This window comes from Protopterus annectens, chromosome 12.part0 (assembly GCF_019279795.1).
Source record: "Protopterus annectens isolate FY-2018-M chromosome 12.part0, PAN1.0, whole genome shotgun sequence".
Classification (NCBI taxonomy): domain Eukaryota; kingdom Metazoa; phylum Chordata; order Ceratodontiformes; family Protopteridae; genus Protopterus; species Protopterus annectens.
In genome coordinates, this window is record NC_056746.1 from 650,984,599 (window position 1) to 651,009,881 (window position 25,283).

The window sequence follows — 25,283 nt, forward strand, 5'->3', positions numbered from 1 at the left end:
CCTGAAAGACTCAGCATTTACTGTTTTTCTTGTTACAAATGGATTTCTCTGAGATGTTGTATAAAGCAGTAGGACACCTAGTCAGTGCAGGTCCTGCTGTGATATCATTTCTTGCACTCTTGTCGATGTTGTGGAGATGATAACACTGTCAGCCTGGTTCTGCAAGCTACATTACATGTAGAGATGTCAATCTAAATTAGAAACAAGTACAAAAAATGGTCTGAAAATGACAACTGCCTGAAGAAATTTAGGATATCATATTATATTAGTTGTGGAGTAAATTATTTTCCAGATAAGAACAAGGCTATAGCTCTGATGTCTAGGTACCGTTATGTTTCAATCCTTACAGTACAGGAACAAATATGTGCTATGTTTGGAGACTTCCAACATTTCTGAGAAAAAATCTGTCAATTTCTAAAGATCAGAGAGAGAGAAAGAGAGAGAGAGAGGGAGATAGAGAGAGAGAGAGAGAGAGAGACAGACAGAGAGAGACAGAGACAGAGACAGAGACAGAGACAGATGCACTTCTATAGACTTCCGTGGTTTTTTTGAATTTCCAAGTGTGTGTGTGTGTGTGTGTGTGTGTGTGTGTGTGTGTGTGTGTGTGTGTGTGTTCATGTTTGCTTGTGTTTGCTTCTGGGTGTGTTTTGGGGGTGATAGAGGCCAGAGCATTTAATGGAATTAGGGTAGACTCTACCCTGTAACTCCAGCCATTCAGTCCAGTGCCTATAGGGATATATGCCCTTTTATAAAAAACAAAAAAACAAAAAAACAAAAAAAAAAAACAAAAAACAAATCATTTTGCACATCTTCTCATTGTTACCTATGTAATGTTGAGCAAGAGTTCTCTAGACTAAAATATTTGCCTGAAAACATGCTATGAATAAAGATGTTTAAGTTCTGACCACCTAGTCTAGCTGTCTCTATGGATACTAAATTGACGTAAAGCTGCTGTGAGTAGTGGGACGCTGCTCCCCCCTCCCATAAGCTGGATGTCATGGAGTCAACAATGGGGGCTATGGAATGTCATAAAACATTTCCTCTTGCTAATAAACAGTTTGTCAGGAGAAGAGTCAGAGACAGCAGACACCATTTAGTGCAGCAGCCTTTGCCATCATTTGCAAGTCTACATACAAAATGTTCTGCAGCCCTTGGAAAAATGCCTTTTGGTAATTAACCCTTCTTCTAATTATGGTTTAAGGATACATTACAAAGTCTCTTCACACACATTTCTGTCGGGTGTTATAAGACTAACTTCTAGCCTCTCGAAAAATTATGTCAGTTCTAAAAACGACCAGTTCACTTTCTGGATTCTTGGTCTTTCCATAGGAGTGCATGTTTATTCTGGGTATCTGCCTGTCTGTCTATCTATATATATATCTATGGACATATGATATATTTATATTTATTGCATTAGACAGGTGGATTGTACGATATCCAATAATGCTGCAGTCCATAATTATAATATACTAAGACTTTATTCAGTGTTTGAGCTCAGTTACTTAGTTCATGAAGTTAAATGTTCACAGAACTCTGCTACAATTATGTCTCTTTTCATTGTGTGATACTGTTAAATTTCACTGATGTTTTATATGTACTTTTGAAATAGATGCTTTTCTACAGGTATTTCAGGTGTCCTGAGGAAATATTTTTCAAACATTCATCTCTCTCTCTCTCCCAGCATTTTGTGACCCGGAATACAAAATTAAATGACAGTTTACTAAGTTTCAGCTGGTGAAAGTGAAATACTTCAATATAGTTTTCTTACGCAGACTATTCAGATATGACATACAATGGATAAGGTAGACTGGCCAGTCATATTTTTGATTATCTGTGTATAATATACGCTTCATGCATCATAAATAAATTAATGGAGAGATACAGAGCAGCATCCACACCTATAACATAGCTTCCGCCTTTAATCTAAGTGAAACACTAGACCTGGGCCCTAAAAGTGAAGAAGTAATGAATAAAGCAACACTTTTAAATACTGTTTCTGGAAATATTTCTCTCTTTATATACACAATCATATTAGCAAAATTGGACATTGCTTATAGTTTTGATTACTGAATATCCAAAACCACACCTCAGGGTAAGGTATCACCTAACAAGTGACTGAAGCAAATCCAAAATAAGAAAAGGTGAATACTCCACGACAATCGAAGTAAGCCAGTAGGATTGTCAACTCATATGACTATAAATCCACAAATGTATATGAAAGGAACAACTTCTTTATTGTAAAAAGTAAGCACTTTCGCGTCTCACTGGTTGCTTCATCAGACTTAAAAACCAACATTCAAAATCACTTAAATACCACACTACTTACATAATAAACCAATGAAACATCTCATATCAAGCATCTGATAAAATAAAGCTATATCCTTAAAGGTATATAGCTTGTATGCAGTTGGAAAAACACATAGTCATAGAAACCTTCAGATATATCACTCTTGAATGAATAATAATTGTTAAAAATGGACATAAAAATAGTGCATCTGAAGCTAAAAAGTACATATAAATATATATATAAAAATATATATATATAAATTATACATATAAATAAAAGCATAAGCATTCAAAAGTGTGTACATTAAAACTTTAAAATACCTATATCATTAAGATAACATAAGTAATTTAATGTCTCAGGGGTTTATCTAAAAGAAATGGCTTCAGTGTAAACCTATCATTCAAGCCATGCCCTTTATCTGCAGATAGCCTAATCATAAATCTAGCTTCCGCCTTTTCAGTATGATTATTAATGTTCCCTAATCTTTCAGTGGCATATATAAATTCTAAAACCATGAAGCCAAAAGTATGTGTCATGTCACTTTGTAGAACATGATTAGCTAGGGCGTTACATTCATTCTCTCTGTTAATAGCATATAAATGTTCCCTAATCTGTTTTCTTAATGTCCTATTCATTTTGTCAACATAGAAACATTTACATTTGTTACAGAGAGCCAAATAAACCACATTTCTTGATTTGCAATCAGCATAATGGTCAAACTCATACTTGATACCTGTATCTGGATGTACAAAGCCATTGGTATTCATAATAAAACTACATTGATTGCAACTATGACATGCATAAGTTCCCTTCCTGGAGGAGGTTAACCTATTGGTTCTTCTCTTCTCATAGCAAAGCAATCTTTTTAAGGATTTGGTGTTTCTATAACTAAAGCTAGGATTGGATCCTACCAATCTTTTTATATTGTCATCCAGTTGTAGTATCCCCCAGTGTTTTATAATAACCTCTATTACAGAACTATTGCTGTTCATATAGGGAATGGCTATTCTTTTCTTTCCTTGTCTGTTTTTTCCACATCCTGTCCCTGTTTCATTATTTCTCTTGATATATGGTAGGCCTGATTCATCACATTCTATTTCATGTAACACTTTAAGATCTTTAGTGTGGTAACCTCTATCTATAAATTCTTGTTCCATCCCTTCAATTGTATCAAAATACACAGAGTCATTATTTGTCAAGCGAGAATAACGCATCGCTTGATTCTTAACTATATTCCTGTGGATGTGTGGGGGATGCATACTATCCCTATGTAAAATGGCATTCCTCCTGCATGGTTTTCTATAGATCTTTGTGGTAATCATCCCCTTCTCTTTCAACAACAGAACATCCAAGAATTCTAATTTATATTGAGATTTCTCACTAGTTAATGTCAAAAAAGTCATCGTACCATTAATGTATGTAATGAATTCTTCTAAGATTTCTAGCTCACCCTCCCATAACAAAAAAACATCATCTGCAAACCTTTTATAGTATTTAATGTATTTGGAGTATATCAGATGTTCTAAAATATATGTAGACTCCCAATATGCCAATACCAATTTGGCATAAGAATTGGCACATGGTGTGCCCATTGCTACTTCTGTTGTTTCTAAATAATAGTTCCCATTGAAAGTGAACACATTGTTTGTTAAAACTAATTCTAATAACATGGTGATCTTCATAATTTGATTGTTGGTCATCCCTTTTTGTATTAAGTATAGTCTTAGAAAATCTATACCTACATCATTCGGTATACTAGTAAAAAATGAATTCACATCTAGCATCACCATATAATCTAAATCATTTAATCTCTTGTCAAGATTGTATGGTGCTAAAGTATCTAAAAACTGTTGTGTATCACGTAAGATGGAAGCAGTAGAGTCTACTATAGGTCTCAGTTGTTTTTCCAAATAAACTGACATACTCTCCGTTAACCATCCTTTACCTGACACTATAGGTCTCAAGGGAGGTTTGTTAGATGATTGATGTATTTTGGGAAGGCCTCTAAACATCGGTACTAAGGGTTTCTCAATCAAAAAATATCTATACAAACTATCATCAATAACATTACACATCATCATATCATACAAATCTGCATGTACTGTTCTGATGACTCTATCTAAATCTGACATCATAAGCTTCTTATAAGTTGTAGTATCTGATAGCATTTCTGTGACAGTGTCATTGTAATAACTGCTATCCAATAACACAGTAGCACCCCCTTTATCTGCTGGTCTCACAACAATATCAGTGTTATTCTGTAAAGTATTCAACGCCAACCTCTCATCCTTAGTTAAGTTAAAAAATTCAGGTTTCAGTTTATTATTTTTTTGAAACAATGCTACTAAATCATTAGTACATGCTTTTTCAAAGCTCTCTAGCAATGGGTGTAAGCTAGGTACATATGTTGATGGTTTCCTAAAAATAAGAAACTTATCTTCATTTACTGTACTATTTTCAAATTGCATACTTAGTGCTACATTTCTAGTAAAGCACCTAACATCAACAACTAAATCACTAACATCAATGCCCTGTGAAGGGATAAAAGAAAGTCCCTTACTCAAAACAGATTTCTCACATTCAGTTAATACATACTGTGATAGGTTAACGATTAACTCCTTGGTGTCGGTCTCAATGTTTTCTTTTGAAATTCAAACTGCTCGTCCGATGTTTTCCTCTTCCTGCTCTTGTATTGTGGGCTCCATACCTGCCGCCCGGTTGCCCGAAAAGGCAGTGGAAAATGGAGACCAGTTGCTTGATCTTCTTCTTGTGCAGGAGTTCGTTCCATAACCTGCGATGTGTTTTTGTGCACAACTTGCTCGGTCTCTGCTTCTATAGTGTGTAATTGATTAGCTGGAGCTTCGGAGGATCGTGCTTCAATTTGTGGTTCTTTTTCAGCTCTTGCAAGTGGAAATGACATCATGTTACAGGAAACTGAGGGGGTAGAAGAGTCAAGATACTCATTCGAATGTTGTGCAGTGTTGATAGTTGTCACAGCATTAATGGGTCGAGTGGATTCACTCGGCCAAGAAAAGACATTCCCTTTGGAAAAATCGAGGCAGTCTCTTTCCAATTTTCTTTTTTTGGCAAGTAACAGTTTATTATCTAGAGCAGTTAAGGTGGTCACTAAATCTGCAAAGAAATGATCTCTTTGTGTATGTGTCAAAGCAGAACTTATACATAGGTTCATAGGTTCATAGGTTGGTACTAGGCTATCGGCCCTAGGGCCTATACAAGCCTAGCCATAACAATTCCCTGGCTATTTCTTCCCACATTATTTACTTTCCTGGACCCCTGTCTAGCAGGGCGACTGACGTGATCCCTGGGGTGAATTTTCTTTCTCCCATCCAATCGTCAAGTTTCCTCTTGAAGAGGTCCAAAGAGGCACTCTGCTTGACATGTATGGGCAATCTATTCCAGAGTCTGGGGAGTCTCTGGGTCAGGAACCTATCCCTCCAGCATGTTTTGTTTATTGTGATGACAAGGTTTAGATCCCTGGAGCGTGTAGCTCTGAGGGATTGGGATTTCTTTAAGTGTAGCATGTCCAACAGCTCTGGGTTTGACATGGCCTTGTATGTTAAGCAGAGATCGCCTCTGAGTAGACGATATGCGACAGAGTATAGCTGGAGTTTTTAAGGCGGTCAGCGTAGGGCATCTGCTTTAGGCCTGTGATTCTTTTAGTGAGGTATTTCTGAGGCCTTTCCAGTTGTTGCAGATGTCTTGAGAGGTACATACCAAATGGGGTGTTGTATTCTATAATGGGTCTAATGAGGGATGAGTACAGTGGGACAATGACCTCCTTTTTCTGGATGAAAAGCCCTTCGTGATGAGGTGTGCCACATAGAAGGATTTCCTGACTGTTGTGGCGATGTGGTTATCGAAGGTGAGACCACTGTCCACCTGTGTCCCTAAGTCTCTTATCACACTTTCTGTGTTTAGTGTACTGCCACCTATATGGTAATTCATGGATACATGTTTTTCCCAAAGGGATAACAATACATTTCTTGGCATTGAGCTTGAGCCCATGGCTCTGGCACCAAGCATCTGTTTCTGTAAGGCCCTTTTGTAGAGTATCCACATCATTTGGGGATTCAGTAATGGCTCCCAGTTTGCAGTCATCTGCAAACTTTGTTAGCCAGAGTCCCTTAGTGTTTACCTGTACTTCAGAGAAGTAGATGCCAAACAAGAGCGGCCCCAGGACTGAACCCTGAGGTACTCCACTTGTTACTTGTCTGGAGCTGGATTTGGAGTCGGCTACTTTTACAGTGTGGGTTCTATCAGTAAGCCATTTAGCAACCCATTGGGTGACATAGGGATTAATGCCCAACTTAGTAAGTTTATCTATGATTCCAGAGTGGGGGATGGTGTCAAAGGCCTTGGCAAGGTCTAGATAGGCTGTGTGGACCACCTTACCCTTGTCCATGGCTCTGGGGACTGATTCGAAGAAGTCAATCAGGTTCAGGAGACAAGATTGGTCCTTCACAAACCCAAACTGGGTGGGGTCCAGTGTTTGAAGGTTGCCAATGTCTTTGTTTATAAGTTCCATGATAATGCACTCCATGGCCTTGCAGATAGAGCGTATTATCATGGAACTTATAAACAAAGACATTGCTCTAGATTTAAAGATTCTTTGTGAAGCTCTTCTTCTATGATGTTATACTGTCCTATAAGGAGCTTCATATAACTGTAGCTGGTCTCTAAGTTCAGCTGTTGCCATTTGGAAAGTAACTCAGGGTAAACAGAGCCAAAAGTTGGCATTTTGAGAATCCGAAGCCCTCTAGGTACTATTTTAAATGAAATACAGGCTTCCATATGTCTCTTTTGCCACTGAATGTTCTTAATTTTACTCAGAACATCTTCTGATTTCCTCATTAACTGCAGTGCATTAACTTGTATTGTCTGGTCTTTTTGTGTTGCAGCTGCTCTGGTTAGTTCACCATATGAAAGTCTTAACAATGGATTGCCATCCATAGACGATAATTGTTTAAAATCAATAGTATCACTACCTGTAGTTATAGTTCCATTCAATAATGGCCTGGTTCCTTCTGTCATGTCCCTTGGTGCGGTCAAAAACAAATAAGTAATGAATATCCAAAACCACACCTCAGGGTAAGGTATCACCTAACAAGTGACTGAAGCAAATCCAAAATAAGAGAAGGTGAATACTCCACGACAATCAAAGTAAGCCAGGAGGATTGTCAACTCATATGACTATAAATCCACAAATGTATATGAAAGAAACAACTTCTTTATTATAAAAAGTAAGCGCTTTCGCGTCTCACTGGACGCTTCATCAGACTTAAAATAAAAACCAACATTCAAAATCACTTAAATACCACACTACTTACATAATAAACCAATGAAACATCTCATATCAAGCATCTGATAAAATAAAGCTATATCCTTAAAGGTATATAGCTTGTATGCAGTTGGAAAAACACATAGTCATAGAAACCTTCAGATATATCACTCTTGAATGATTTTTGAATAGTTTTGATTACAACTGTTTGCTTTGCTGGCAGTTGAGAAAGCCTCACCTTAATTTTGCCTTCTCCAAAAGGACAGGTTTCCTGACACTTATGTAACTCAGTCCCAGAATGTAGTAAAGTTTTTTTGCCACTCAGTGTATCCAGAGTATTGGAAGAGATTGTCCTCGCTCTGTGACATAGGAGGATTGAGCCCTAATGATACAGGCTTCCAGAGTTTGATTAGTGGCTCAGGCAATGGAGGAGCTGGGTCCGAAGAGATGGGAAGGTCAGAGTGCCTATTCTAGGAGATAGGGAGGATGTGGTTTGTACTTTTGATCTAGCACTCCTCTAGTAACTGAAACAGGATAGTAGGCAGCCATTGAATTTGTCATACTGGAGGGACAGGCACTAGTTGATTGTATGTACAGTGATACACATAACATCAAGAAGCCACATCCAGTTAAGGCATAACAAAATCCCCAGCATACTGGGATACTGGGGTAGTAGATGCTGCTGGGCTGCTCTTCTTCATTTCCCTTCTCAGCCTTTCAACAGCCATGGAGGTTACACACCTCATGGGAGGGTAGTGCTTGGGACACTAAAATGAGGAGTAATTTGAGTAGCACCAAGCAGCTGATGGTCAGATGGAAAAATATACATTGTGGGTAAGGAAAAAAATAATCTTGAAAGGCAAGATTTTTGACAATTGTTTTCCATAGCATGCATTATATGATCAGCATTCCATGCTTTTGGTGCTGTGAATAATGAGAGAAATGAATTAAAAATGTGCAATAATTGTTGATTATAAAACTAGAAAAGAGGTGAGTAACAGAGTTATTTAGAGGAGGAGAGCCCAAGAACTGTCTAGATATATTTCATATGTTTATAAAGACATGTGCAGTCCTATAGTTTAACTATTTGTGGGTATTTTATTTATAGTTGTTACCATTACAGAAAAGCAACTTTTGAAGTTTAAAAGATTCCAGATACTTTCATTAAGAAGTAGTTGTAATGATATAAAAAGAAAATTACGGGTGGTATTCATAGTTATTATGTAAATACATTAAAGCTATCCTCACCGTTCATTAATGAGGGCAGCTAAACCATGATTCATAGAGGCCACTTATGCTAAAACACAAAGGCTGTGGATGAGCATCAGCAAATGAAGTGATAATGAGATGCAAATGAGAAATGATGCGAAACTACTTATGGTAATGAAGCCATCTCCTGACTATTTGAGATTCATAGACAGTCTTTCGCTCTATTCCATGCCATTTGTAGATTGGAATCGCACCTTTTCAATCTACTTTGCAATCCATAAGCATGCTGTCACTTGCCACTAGCTTTGCTATTTCCAAGGGTGAGCTGCTTGTCTTGGCTGAGCCAAAACTGCTTGTGCCCAGTGGTGCTCACTGGCCAAGAAGGTAGAGATATAGACAGAGGATAACTCACTATAATTTTGACAGTCAGGAGATACTTGATAGGTTTAGAGTAGATATGAATATTGTAAAAGTCTTAGTCTGGCCAATACAAGTTTCACTGGGGGCATTCGTGTACTTCCTATCACTGTGGATGCAAAGGTATGTATAGCCCTCGCTATACTTGATATGGATCTTCCAGAGGCAGACTGGGGACATATTGGGTATCTCACAGGCTTCTGCCACAAGGATTATCTGGTAGTTCCTAGATGCATTCGCAGCATGTGTGGCTCAGTACATCTATTTCCCCGTGTCACCTCAGGATTGAGCTTGGACTATGTGTACCTTTTATGAGGTGGCATGATTCCCTGAGGTACTCTGTGCAATAGATTGCCTTGTGTTGCAGTTAGGGCCCCATCTAGTCCATGGGGGGAGCAGTACTGCAATAGGAAGGGCTACCATTTTAGCAATTGCCAGGTAGTGTGTGATGCATTGGAGGATGCATCATCAACGTCTTTGCACATGATTCACATATTTGGCACATTAACTCACTCCACCATGTCTTTCTACATGGTAGGATGCCAAGTGGTCATCTTGATGGTAAGTGGAATAATATGTTTTTCTATTTCATTTGAGTAGTTAATCATGGTAAAATGGACTTCAGAATACTAAACCACTTTTTGTTTATTATTTATTTTTTATTTATTTATTTGACATTTGTTAACTGGGTTGGTCCCACTGAGCCAGTGGCCCATTTTCAGTGGAGACCTGAGGAGAAAAGCTCCAGAGATTTTACAGACGCCAAGAACAAATTTCAACATAGTTAACAATTAATAAAAACATAGTTCAAATACCAATAGTAATACAATTACAGGTAATTGAGTTGTACAGAAAAAAAATGTGAACAAGATAAAAAATACATATAGCCAATGTTTTTTTTTTTTTTTTTTTTTGTATCAGACAGGTAAAAATGGAAATAAAAATGTATCTCAAAAACAAAAGAGTTAACATAGAGCTAGGTATAAGATACATGTATGCCACTGTAATTGCCTAGCTGAGTGTAGTTTATTACTGGCTTGGGGAGATAAAGAGGTGCAATGGGTTAGGTAGGATCATAACAGGGACAAGACTTTATGCTAAGTAAATGTAGTCTAAGCTCTGTTTTGAAGTGCTTATGGTGGGAGATGGTTCTTATATGTGAGGGGAGTTTGTTCCATGGTTGGGCTACGCTGCATTTGTAAAGTAGTTTTCCAAAAGATTTGTTGGGTTTATAAATGTCAAGGAATTGTTGATTTGATATACAGAGAGTGTGGTTTGGGGTATACTAGGAAACCAGGGAGGAGAGCGAGAGGCAGGACGTAGGTTTGTATAGAACAGAGTGTATGATTTGAAATTGAGATATTTGGAGTTGTTGAGGGAATTCTAGCCATTTAAGAGAGTTGAGTGCCAGGCAGTGGTGTGTGTTGTGTGGAGAGTTAGTGGTAAATCTGGCTACTTTATGGTAAGTTTCTTGGAGTTTGGAAAGGTATGTGGAGTGAGTGGAGGTGAGAATAGGGGCTGCATAGAGAAGGGAGGGAAGGAGAAGAGACTGAGCTACAGATAGTCTAGCTTCTGAGTTAAGAAATTTCTTATTTTGGTAAAGTAGGCCAAGTTTTTGGTGTTTTTTTTAATATTTTGCTGAATATGGAGATTAAATTTAAGTCCATCATCGATAATTGTGCCTAGGAGCTTAGTGTGGGGTTCGGCTAGAATGGGGGTCTTGTTAAGGGATGTGATGACAAAGGAAGATTTATGGTGAGAGAGAGGTCAAGGAAAGAATAGTAGGAGTTTAGTTTTTATTAGATTTAAGATGAGCTGATTTTTGGTGAGCCACGTTTCTATAGACAGGAAGGATTTTTGGGTTTGTTTGTGGAGGTCAGATAAGTTGTCAGACATAGAGATAAGTGTAGAATCATTGGCATTTTGAATGAGGGAGGACTGTTTACAGGAAGTATGGAGGTCATTTATGAAGAAATTGAACAAGAGGGGGCTAGGATGGATCCTTGGGGGACACCAAATTTTATGGGTAGAAAGGAGGAGCAGGAAGTGAGCCATCTGACAGATTGCTGCCTGTTGGAAAGATAGCTGGTAAACCAGGAGAGAGAAGAAGTGGAGAGATTTAGTTTAGAGAGGAGTATAGGGTGGGAAACTGTGTCAAAAGCTTTGGAGAGGTCGAGGAAAAGACAGGGTACAAGTTTGTTGTTGTCTCTGGCTTCTCCTACTGTGTGGGTAAAAGCCAACAGTGCAGTAGAAGTACTGTGGTTTGGTCTGAATCCATGCTGGTTGTGAGTCAGTAGGTTTTCTTCAAGGAGAAAATTAAGTAGTTGAGTATAGATGCACTTTTCAAGTATTTTTGATAGAGAAGAAAGTATGGCTATGATTGTGTAGTTTGATGGGTCGGTAGAATTTCTGCCTTTATGCAGTGGGATGGTGTAAAAGGCTTTCCAGATGTCTGGGACGGTGGCTTCTTCAATGGATCTATTTATGAGCAGGGATACAGGGTACACAATGGATTCTGCAGCAAGTTTGAGAAAGACAGGCGGTAGGTGATCTGCAGTGGGAGAACAAGGTTTAAGTTTAAGCAGGAGAGATTTAGTATAGGCTGTGGAGATGGGCTTCAGTGAGAAGAGGGTGTTGTTTGTTGAAGGAGGGATGGTTGGAGAAGGGTTAGAGTTGAGATTTGTGTGTGTTAGTTTTTGGATGGCATCAATGAAGTAATTGTTGAGCAGAGTAGCAGTTTCCAGTGGGGTATTATTAGGGAATGGGGAGGGAGTGGACGGGTTGCCAGGATGGAGGATCTTGTTTAGGGTGGCCCAGAATTTTTGTGGGTTAGATATATGTTCAAATTGGGGTGCGTTGTAGAAGGATTATTTATCCTTATTGACTAGGTTTTTGGTGAGGTTACGTAGTTCTTTATAGTTTTGGAGTACGGCAGGACTTCTGGTTCTAACTAGGCTTTCCAAGCACTATCTCCTTTGTGCATAAGAGCTCGGGTTTCTTTGGAGAGCCAGGGGGCATAATTGGATTTAGTTCTGATTTTCCTGGTAGGGGCTAGGGAGTTGAGAATATCTAGGAACATTTTATTAAATGTGAGAACAGCATCATTAAAGGGCAGTTGCTGAAGGACCAGTTAATGGTGGCCAGAGTGGAGTTAAATGAGTTGGCATTAAAGTTAGTGAGTTTATAACAATCTTGATAGGAGTGAGAGTTGGGTGATTGGGAAGAATATCTTTGGATATAGGTGGAAAGATGATCACTTAGGCTATCAGGCAGGCTGCAGGGGTTGTGGTAGAGATGTGGGGTGTTTGTGGGGTGTTTGTAAGGATCCAGTCTAGTACAGGATTAGTAGATGAGGATTCGTGCATGCGTGTGGGGGATGTAATAAGTTGGAGGAACCCGTACAAGTTAATGCAGAGTTGTGGGGAGTCTGATGATAGTTTTGACCAGTCAATATTGACATCCCCGAGGATGACTGTTTCATAGTCTATGTTTTGGGACAGCCAGGACAGAATAGGTTCGAGTGTGGGAATATTATTCCCTGGAGGAATATATATGGAGGCAATGGCGAATTTCTTTGGGGAATTTAGGTGGTAATTGAGAATAAGTAGTTCAGCTGGGTGGAAACTGGGAATTGGGATGGTTATAGGTGACAGGTTAAGATTGTTTGAGTAGAGAATGGAGCCACTGCCACCTTTCTTTGGGAGTCTGTTGTTATGGTAGATATTATAGCCAAATGGTAGTATTTCATTCTTAGTGATGTGGGGTTTGAGCCAGGTCTTAGGGTTAAGATATCGGGGGAGGTATGGGCAATCCAGGCATGAAGATCAGTCGTCTTGTTAACAAGGCTTTGACTATTTATGGAGTAGATAGCTAGGTGCTTGGGATGGCATTTGGAAGGGCTAGTAGGATGGGGGAGATGTGGGTGACAGGGTGGGGAGTTGGGGGAAGTTTTTTGAGAGTGGTGTTGGGACAAGTGCTAAGTGGGCCGGGGTTGGGGTGAATGTTTCCTGATAGCAGCAGGGTGCTAGTGGATGTGTTGTGAGAAGTTTGCAGGGAATAGAGAGAATAGAGCTTTAGTTATGAAGTGACACCAATGAGAAACCCAAGTGGGAATGCAGAAGACAACTTCAATACAGACCTGTCTAGGACACTTATAGTCATCAAGAGGATTTTTGGCCTCTTGAAGATCATCATATTTATGTGCCTGGGTGAGTCTAGGGGTGTATGACTCACCTAGTGCAGGATGTTGGACCATCATTAGTTAAAACTGACCACAAATCGGTCACCATCAAACTGCCACTAACACCAGAACTCACAAAGGGTGAAATCAGACTAAAAAACTTCACCAAGGCAAACTATATCCTCCTAGGTGAAGGTATAAATACATTCCAAGCCCCACCTCAAGCTGAAAGTGGTAACTTTCTCAAAGCTTACAATAAAGCCCTGTCACTTGCATAAGTGTATAAACTTGGCTGCACCAGATAGAATCAAAGCCAGAGCCCCAAGTAAAATCAAGCTGCAATAGTGGACTTCCAGCATCAACATTCTACAATAAATGCAAAATATTGCTGTCCAAGAAAACAAAGACAAGGACCCAACAATGGAAAGGCACCCTCCTCAGCCTTAATAGGAAAATAAAACAACTTTTCAAATCCTCCAAGAGCTCCTTTGAGAGAAACGTAGCAAGTACTGCCAAGCATAACCATAAGGCCTTTTACAGGTATGTATGTAACGTAAAGAGTAGGACTCAAGCATGTGCAGAACTGGTGACCAATGGTATCGGACACAACTGACCCCACAGAGATAGCGAACCTGCTAGCGGATTGGTTTGGTGAAAATTTCACTCACTTATCCCTTCCTAACTTACAACAAACCCTCCCCCAAACTTCCCCCAACCTTACATATCTGAAGAGCAAGTCCTCAAGGACCTATACAAGGCAAAGAACATGACCTCTATGGGACCAGATGACATCCCAGGCTGTCTTCTAAACAGGCTAAACATCACCACTAAGTATCCTTTTCAATCATAGCCTAACCACAGGCTTTGTTCATGCAGAATGGAGAACAGCTACAGTTATTCCTCTCCACAAAGGTGGCGTAGCAACAAACCCAGGGAATTACAGACCCATAAGTCTGACTAGCCTCATCTGTAAGGCCATGGAACATATCATTATGGACCTCATAAATAAAGACATAGGCGATCTCCAAACCTTGGATGCTACCCAATTCAGCTTTGTGAAGGGCAGATCCTTCCTGTTAAATCTGGTGGATTTCTTTGAACGTGTGACCAAGGCCATTGATGAGGGCAGATCTGTGCACACATCATACCTCGACTTGGCAAAGGCTTTCGACACGACCCCACATTCAGGCATTATTTATAAACTTAGCAAACTGAATGTAAACCCCTTTGTTGTAAGATGGGTTGCCAACTGGCTCACAAACAAGACACACACTATCAAAGTGGGTGACTCCACATCAACCAGCAGACCTGTTACCAGCGGGGTGCCACAGGGGTCAGTGCTGGGTCCCCTACTGTTTGGTATATACTTCTCAGAAGTTTAGTTCAAAACTAAAAGTTTTGGCTGACCAAGTTTCCAGATAACTGCAATCTAGGTGCAATCATTGAATCCGCAAACAATGTCAGTATACTCCAGGCTACATAGATCAGCGGCTGGTGTATTATTCACTGTCTCAAACTGAATGCAAAGAAATGCATCATCATTCCCTTCAGCACAAACAATGTCCCTTCACACTATCAAATCAATAACGATACCCTAAGTACCCATGAAGTTCATAAGTTCATAGGTTTATAGGTAGGTACTAGGCTGTCGGCCCAAGGGCCTACGTAAGCCTAGCCAACAAGTGATAAGGGACCTGAAATCACAGGTTGACTGTGAACTTAACTTTGACCACCACATGTCTACCATTGTAAGGAAAGCTTTTCACGTAGCTCACTTGATTAGTAAAGACATCACCTCGAGAGCAAAAGAAGTTATAACCCCCTTATGCCTGGCACTTATCCAGCCCATAATTGAGTATAACGCCTCATTTGGTATGTACTGTACTAAGCACCTACAGCAATTAGCGAGACCTCAAAGGTTTCTAACAAAGAAGATCATGGGCTTCCACCATGTATCTTACATGGACTGACTAAAATCCCTGTCACTATACTCTGTATTGTATAGACTTCTCAGGGGAGATTTATGCCTGGCCTACAGAGCAACCCAAGACCCAACCCTAATGAACTAACTGCATCTCCATAAATCAAATGGGTCTAGGGCTACCCATTTCAGGGATTTAAATATGGCTTGTGACTTAACTAGGACATGCTGGAGGGACAGATTTATTTCCAAGTGACTGCCAGATCTTTGGAATAGGCTACCATTCATGTGAAACAGAGCACCTCTATGACACTGTTCAAGAGGAACCTAGATAAATGGATGGGGTACCATAAATTCTTACTGGGGATAGTGCCCACAGCCCTCCTGGACCTGAGCAGTCATCATTAAATGCAGTCTTGGGTATTGACTAGTACCTCTATGGTATTACATTGGGTTGGAACGGCTAGGCTTAAAATGATCTCCTGGTCAGTAGCCTAGTAATCTCCTATGATCCTAAGTTTACTGAATGTTGCATTCTGCACAACAGGATCTTGAGCCATTCTGGTGGTGACATGGCCCATGCTATTACTGCAATTCATAGTTACAGTTCTATTATGACTAATGGTGACCAGCCAGGAACAGTAGTAAGGGATCCATGCAGCAGGCTCGTGCACAGCATACTGCATTGCAGGCAAAGAGGCACCATCTACTCCAGAACTATGGAGCATAACATTCAAGTTAGGTTTCCTTTCTTGTAAGAAACACATAGATTGTTGCTGAGGTATGCAGTGATGTCTGGGGGCTATGTATGATGCAAGGTCTACTGTCACTGTTCATCACATATTTCATATAATCTTTAAATCATTAATTTTTTTATTTCAGAACATTTACTGGTATTATTGTTGGTAGATGTCTGGCATGAGTACTCACTGACTACTGTTCATTGATTTTGCAAGGCATCATATAATGAATAATCACTTTTTTAACTGTTTTGCACTATAAATTCTGCTCAGGTAGTATACCTAAGTATGCACGTACTGAATGTCCTGAAGGACTGCAATTAGTAAAAAGTGATACGTCATTATTTAACATGAGTTCCTACCTTACAATTGAATGAAAATATATGATATTGTTTTTATGTTATGCAGTGTTTCCTTAGTTTGAACCTTGTTGTCTGTTGAGATACTGCACATCAGATTATTTCATTTTGTCACCACAATAATTTATGGCCTGAAAGACAAAAAAAAAATCATCATTTGTGTAGTTCAGAGAGTGTAGTGGCAGCCGTGTTTGTTTACATAGCAGGATACTCATTTGAATCTTAATTTTATAATTATTGCTTTCCTGAATTGTTGTGTAGTACTACTTTTAAGTTGTTGGTAAAATGGGCAGTCAATACTTTGTTTCCTGGGATAGCTGTAACAAATTCCTGTGCCCAACTCCCCTTTGTAAAGACGTCTTTGTGGACACCAGGGTATGGAGATATTGGTGTAGAGGTGCAGGGGTGTTCTCCCTCTGCAAGTGTCAGTGTAATGTCAGCATGTGCTTGACTTTGTGATGCACAGTCATTTTCTGCAGACATGCTGCTAACATGTTGTGGGGTGTGATATCTTGCCATTCAGCTTGGGAACTCTGTTCTACTTACCAGGCTGCCTCATACATATAACTATGTTATTATCATCATCATCTTCAGCAGCCATTGTGCTGTTGATATCCTCAAATTTATTGTTATAGTGGAGCTGTTTGTTTCCGCTGCTGACTCTGTAAAAAATGATTTGAAAACATTGCCAATAAACAAGTAGCATACATACATAGAAGTAGCAGGAGTGTTCAGTGTAATCATTTCATGTCAGCATTCCATTGTCTACGTAAATGTATGTTACTGTTTTTAAGCCAACCTTCCTGAACAAATGGTTGTTGCTGCTACAGACGTTGGTAATAGCCAGCATCCACACCACCTCTGATTACTCCAGTGCCATCATCTTCTGTGTCACAGTCATCCTCACGAATGGAGAGGGGTTATTCCTTATCCAGTGCAGCCACACCACCTCTGATTACTCCAGTGCCATCATCTTCTGTGTCACAGTCATCCCCACAAATGGAGAGGGGATATTCCTTATCTAGTGTTAAAGGGATAAGTATTGCAGCCCCCTCATACTGTTACTGGGAATTGCATTCTGCTTTGCCTTGGCTCTAACAAATACTAACACGTCATTTGCCCTCTTCTTACAAAGTGTTAATGCGTAGGTTCTTCCATTGACTGCTTTAATGTCCATTACAACTTGGTTCCAGGCTTTTGCCTTCTCAGCTTGTATGGATCCCCTTTACCAAACAGACATTTGCCATATGTCTTAAGGTCTGCCATGAGGATACATTTTTCCTCATGGCTGAATTTGCCCTTTCATTGCCTTGATTCCTTGTTCTGTATCATTATTGCACATAATAAATATGCCACAGTCATACACAAAAAAATTTGATTTAATCATCAGTCAAATAGCACAACAAAGTAAGCATGCCTGGCATACTCAAAAAAAAGTAGCTGGCACAAACTCCATAATTATATATACATGCAGAATCTCAGTCCAGCCAAGTAAAGTTATGCTGAGGTAATGCTTGAACTATCATGAATACATTCACAATAGTAAAAAAATTGTTTGTTCACAGATCCAGGCTTCATCTAGCCCCTAACACTTTCTTAAAATCATAATACTGTAATTTCTCATTCATCAGTATCACTCAGAAATCCCCCAGTAAACAAACACATATTGTGTATTGAGCAAACAAAATTTCCTTTCCATGTCATTACTACACAATTAAATCACTGCATTTCTACCATTTATGCACACTTAATGACACTAAAGTAAATGATTTTCTCAGTGATTACTAATTATTTACACTGCTGCTGTAATGATTTTCCATTCACTAATGACAGCTTTACAGTATTCACTGAAACCATTGTACTATTCCCATCATATGAGTAAAACAAAACATTTCTTGTAGTGAATTCAACCAATGTATGTAATTTTGAACTATTTCATATTAATCTGCAATATTTCTATTATGTTTTCTTACTTTACAAAAATCCATGTTTTCCCAAGTCATTTGCCACCTAACTTGAATAATCATAAGTTAATACGGCTATGTTAAATTTATTCACATAAGTTCAGGTCAGGGTCATTTACATGTTTGCATATGTTTGTATGCAGATTAGGCCCATTCACATTTATCTCTATGAATCACAGTAACACATGAATACGTACAGCAACTTACACATGTAATTAGGTCTCGGCTTCTCAAGAAAGTGACCCCAGGCTCATGTGAATGCACTGATGAAAGGAGCAGAGTCCACAGCACTCCTCAATACTCCCCAGCATTCCATGGAAACGTGGATAGCCTCAGTTTATATTTAAAGCTAGCCGTGTTTAGAAAAGGCAAACTGGAGTCATATGCATGTGAATTTGCACAACCATGAAGTATAACCCCTGTACATATAACATCATCTGGCAAATCTTATCACTACAAAGCACTCAGGATTTACTAAGAGTTGGTACTCTTACACACACACACACACACACACACACACACACACACACACACACACACACACACACACACACACACACACACACAAAGAAATATTTAATTCTGCAAAAAGCATCCTCCACAAAAACATTAATACTGCTGCTGTACTGCATGAGGTGTGTATAAATGACTAAATACTCCAAAAACGCAGTGCCCAGCAGCAGTAGCAATTGTAAGATAAAAATAATGATTTCAATCGGACTTTTACCCATCATATAAATGAAATATGATTGTATGCCTTAAAAAACATGTAGGTGGTAAAGCATCTTTGATAAAACCAAACTTGCTAATAATAACAGTGCCTGGTGTAATGCCCCTGCTGGTTAACTGGTTTAGGTAAGGTGATGACAAATCCCAAAGGCAGTGGTTCTAAACCTGTCATCCACAGCCCTGCTCTTACTTTCTTTATTCTGGTACTGGCACTTTGAATGATGGCAACACCTGTGAAGGCATGAGGTTGCACTCTGAGCTAGACAGATATCGAGACCAAAACAATGGCCTGTCGTCTGAATGAGTCCTACCTGGATAAGATCCAGGTGTGCATAAGGGGTAGTGAGTGGAAAAAATAGACATCTGGCAGGATTTGGGTGAGTATCTGTCATACCTGACAGGGATCACCCACTCTGGCCACCAGTGCCATCACAGGTACAGTGACTTACAGAAGTGTAGGTCTGACCAGCTGGCCAGGTGGGTTGATCAGGTACCTTTGAGAAGGCTAAAGTTCTATTGTAAGTATTATTTTTTTTTTTATTTTTTAGTCATATTAAACAATAGGTTTAAAAAAATAAACTGTAAGAAGGTTGCATAACTGAAGTTATTTGCCAGATGAAATGTGTTACTGCAATAATGCTATTATAATAATGCAAAAGAAAGCATAAACATATATGTATACAAATACATTAAATGTTTATGTGATAACATAATTCTCTGGATAAATACAAATGTATACATATGAGTAAAGAAATATATGTAAGCATGCATGTATATGAATGAACAAACCAAAACAAAATAATGAACCAGAAGGTAGAAAACTCTGTAACTGCTAAGGAAAAGGCACAGCAGACATGGACATTAGTGTCCATGTCTGCTGTGCCTTCTCCTTAGCAGTTACAGAGTTTTATGCATGTATATGCCTGTAAATTACAGATACACATCTTCATGAATATATTTACCATGATTTTTTGTGCATGTAAATGTATGTATTTATACATAACAAATATTTACATTGCTACATAATTTCATTTTCACTGTTGTATTTAGTCTTTGTAAAGAAAGGATTTTGTTTGTATAGGCCAGAAAATATTTATTAGTATAGTATTTGTATAAGACAGTAATTTCACAATATTAACTGTGCATTGTCCTGTTCGATTCTCAGCTAGAGCATCTTCTGTGTGGAGACATGCATGAATGGGCATACCTTCGTTGAAGGTTGTGCGTCATGGCTGGCAACTCGGCACGTAAAAATCTACTGCCAATCATTAGCGGACCAGAGTTCCGCTGTGGCGACCCCTAATTGGGAAAAGCCGAAAGACACAACAACAAGATGGCTGAACTTTGTCAGACACCACACCCTAGTCAGAGTGGCGGCTGAGGGAGGGGTTGGAGGTTAAAGTGTCAAGTGAATTACCAGCACATAGTTTAAAGAGAAATGACCACTTGTATTACATCTGTATATATTTTAAACCATGCCCTTATATGCCTCCAGTTACTAGGCAGAAAACTATGAAACCACACATTATTGTCCTGAAGTATATATACTGCATTCATCTTATTTTTTAATGAGGGTTGAATTGAAATCATTGAGGATAGCAATCACTAAAAGGGGGTAGGATTGCTGGCTTTGGATGAAAGTAAATTGCCGTCTTGATATTTGTTCATTTTAAAATCTGTCCTTTGATCATTTAAAACCAGGATTCATATGACTTGGGTACATCTATACAAAATACATTGGAATATTTATTCTCTGGCAACTGTATAAAGGAAAGCTGAAATTGCTTCTGATGACAGCAGGGTTGCCATCTTTTCAAATGTCCAAAGTGGGACATTTTTTGTAGAAATGTCTGATTTTGTGGGACAAAACATACCCCTGACCAGTACAAAGGATAGAACTTCACTTCAAAATAAAAGCTTATTCTTGTAGCATTTGAGTTGCTTATGCCATTTCATATAACATTTAGGTGTTTAAGATAAAAAATAAATGTTTTATCCAAATATTAAAGAAAACTTAGGAAATATTTTTGTCTTAAAATCTCAGGACATTTGCTATTTTTTTTTTTTGCAGGACACAACTGCCCAAAGAGGGACTGTTCCTCGTAAAGTGGGACAGGTGGTAACCCTAGATGACAGCGAATGTCCTTGACTTTGCCTTTTATTTTTGATGTGTGTCTCCTAATGTTTGTGGTTTCATTGCAAATCACTAAATAGGGGTGGCTGGCTGTGTATGAAAACAGCTTACTCTCTTGTTTGCTCATTTTAAAATCTAGTTTTACAAGACTAGTGTGCATTTGTATGAAATACAGTGGAATATTTATTCACTGGCAAGTCTTTGTGTGAAACAAAGTTAAAACTGTCAAATTTCACAGAATATTCCTAACTTTGCCACTTCATTTTATTTATACCTCATAAAATGTGTGGTTTTCCAGCAAACACCCATGGATTGCAAGTCACTAAACGACGGCAAAGATCTGAATTTTTAGGCTTACAGTGCAAAGCATCAATTACACTTTTCAGAAGTATTTTTCTGCTTCTGTGGAAATCACATCTGAGTCTTTGATGTAAATTAAACTGCACCCCTGCCATACAAGTGGAAGTGGCAAATTGGATATGATTTCTGAAAACTGTGAACTAAGATTTTTTACACTACCTTGGGTACTGTCTTGAATGAGATTATAGTCTGCTAAGAAATTAAAAAAGTATATCAGCCAAAACACAAATGTAGAAAAGCTCAACCCCCCAACATTCTTTGTTTCACTACTTTTTTTTCCAGAACCCACTGCCGTCTAACTGGTACTCATTTCAGTCAATGTCTAGATTAGTGATGGTAACCTTAGGGATTCCTAGGTGAAAGATGCAGTTGTTTGAATACTATCATATCTTTCACAAGATGAGTAAGTTCCTCCTTTAATCCAGAAAAAGACATACATTTGAGACATTGTTCTCTACAGTGACTCATTTCTGTGTCAAAACACAACACTGTATTACTGCCATTATCTATATATTTCATTTTCTTACTGTTAGAGTTCTGTTTTTCTATCATTTGTGAACACCTACCTGTTCCAAAAATAATTGTCCTGCATTCCTGTCATGATCTGAGTGGCTGGAGTAGAATGGATGAAAACTACTCACCAGATATGCAGCACATCTCTGAGTCAAATATGATAACCCCGTGTAATTTTTTTCCTTTAATGTAATTGTTAAACCTTTCTGAGAAGGGCCTAGGCATTATCACACTTTATTATAAAGCATACAAACTACTCTGCAGACTTCCAATTGTTGGCACAAATCAAAAAATCTACATGTATGGAATGCACAAAATTCAACCAAGTATAAACGCCTAGAGGAAATGTATAATTAATGATCACCATAAACAATAAACACCAATTAATAAAACATTCACATCTAACACAAAGGTACAGTATCTTCTTCTTCTGGCTTTTTCCGTTTAGGGGTCACCACAGCAGATCACCTTGTCCAATCATGAATGGTAGTGGTGTTTTATGGCGTTGAATTGCCAGCCCACTGCCCGACCTTCCACAGAAGGCACACACATGCATGCAGTCACGCCTAGGGCCAATTTAGAGTGTCCATTCCACCTACAGCATGTCTTTGGGATGTGGGAGGAAACCGGAGCACCCGGAGGAAACCCACGCGACCACAAGGAGGACATGCAGACTCCGCATAGAAGGCACCTCAGCCAAGGATCGAAACAGAGAACCTCTTGCTGTGAGGTGGCAACGCTAACCGCTGCACCACCGCGGCCGGAAAAGATACAGATACTAATCTAAGTCCTTTAAATGTAGGAGGCAGCCCAGAAAGCAGCCATACAGATCTTTCATGTTTTTCATTAATATGATTACAAATTTTGAGGAGCTCAGAAGCTGATTACTACCTGTCATGGTTCTAATCCTGCATTCAATTATTTACAAATATCAACCACTCTTTCTAAAAAATGTGGAGCAACACTCAACTTATTTAGGATATGCAGTTCTTATGTAAGAAGTGCTTTTTCCCATTTACAAGTGATAGTCCTTTAGATCAGACCAAGGCACAAATATAATGTGAATGGAACTATTGTATCATGTTTACTAGAGCAAGTCGAAATAGCAACTCAAGTTATTTTATATTTTATATAATCGTATAAGAAATAGCCACATCAGTCTCCAATGAAGAAGAACATTGACATAATTTCCTTTTATGTAACTGTTTCTTATGACAAGTACTTACCTCTTGACTAACATTTCTTGTTGAAATTATCAGTACTGGGGTTGATGAGGATATTTTTATTTCAGGCATTCTAGACATTTTCTGTTCTAAACTCATTTTATAACTAAAAGCTGCCTTGTAATTCCTAAGGTCAACATTACTTGGTAACTTTATTAAAATGCCAACACACAACACAATGAAAAAAAAAATGTAGAAGCTCAGATATCAAATCCAGGCAGCATGAACACCTTCTATAATTGTTTCTTGCCACTGGTACTCTACTTTCAAATGCTATGTTTTGGGGGGACATTAAGGTGATAAAGAAACATGCAGAGAAATACAGACTCTTAGTTCTTCTGTTAAACAAAACAAAAACTGTGGCTAGAGATGATATAGCAGAAAAAACATAAATAAGGAAAGAAATGTAAAACATTTGGGATTATCTGCTATTAGGTTATGCCATAATATGATGTAGTCAAGCAGAGTTTCAAAAAACAATATATTGATGACTTTTCTGTCTTTAAGTGGCTATTATAACCATTATGATCTAATTATTATTACCTGGTGCAAAGAGCTGTATTATTCTGTTAGCACCCAATAATCAATAGTGCTAGCCTGTAGAATTGAGGTAGGACATCATCTGCAATAATGGCATCCTGGATTCAGGAATTGAACCAGCCAGCAGTGGACAAATCAGACACACAGGAAAAGTGGGAAGAGAGGAGACATGATGAAGAATAAGTATTGCACTGGACAATAGACCCACCAGTACTACAGAGATACCACGGAATACCTCAAACTGTGTTGAAGAGTAGGTATACAGTACTCGAATAACTGTATACCGACAATGTCAGAACGAGAAAACAATCAACCGAAAATGTGGTGATGTTTCTGGGACCCAGGAAACAACCCACAATGCAGATTTGTGCCTTGTCCTATTGTCTCAGATACCACACACACATTGAAACCAGTAGATTCTGAGCATACAAGCTAGGCCTCTGTCCATCTATAGATCTATAGTTAGAGCCAACTCTCAATACCTGGAAAGGTATAGACTGACACCATCACGTTACAACTAATAAGTAATGTTATAGCGGAGTTCCTCTTCACAGTCAGGATGATAAGGTAAAATAAGCTCCTGTAGTCAGGCTAATTCATAAATCAAAATGGCTGCTGAATTTCAAGACAGAATAGACATGTGGAAGACAAACATACTAGCAAATATGTCTGAGGAGATGGAGTAAAGTATCAAATCAAGGCAAGTAAAAGGGCTTCACATCACGCAATTCAGCCTTTCTTGTCTGACACATTAGTGTTTCCAATGACTAAGGACAGGATGGCAGTCATTAGCTACAAAAATCTCTAATTTTTAGTTATCGTCCATGCCAAATGGTTAAATAGTGCGTACATAACATCATTCATAGTAGTGTTTAAGAATGTTTTAACTTATTCAGTTCAGACATGCCTTAAGGTATCATGTAGTCCAATAAATAACCTTTAACCCATCTACAAATAATGCAAAATAAAAAAGTTGTTACATAAGTTGTACAGATTTCAGGTCAGAGGACTAACCATTCTTATAAGCAAATTCCTTTTATTGCAGTAAATAAAAGTGAATGTTCATATGTGTGAATGTTATTAATGGTGTTATAGCAAGCTGGTTTTTGTGCGTGATTGTGTTGCAGCAGGGTCAGAGAATTGGCCCTTACCTATCTGATGTGCAGTCTTGAATTTGGTATATATAATTAGCTAGACATGTGTGTGTGTGTGTGTGGGGGGGGGGTATCAGGGGAGTTTATTCCCTACAAAAATTAGTTTTGTTATATGTTATTTTTGATCATTTTAGATTCACTATAAAATCATCACTCTTTTAGCTCACTCTTTGGAGTGTTTGATATTTCATGAGACACGCCGTGTACAACAGTGTATTAAAAGTAATAATTTAGACACAGAAAGTGACAAGAAT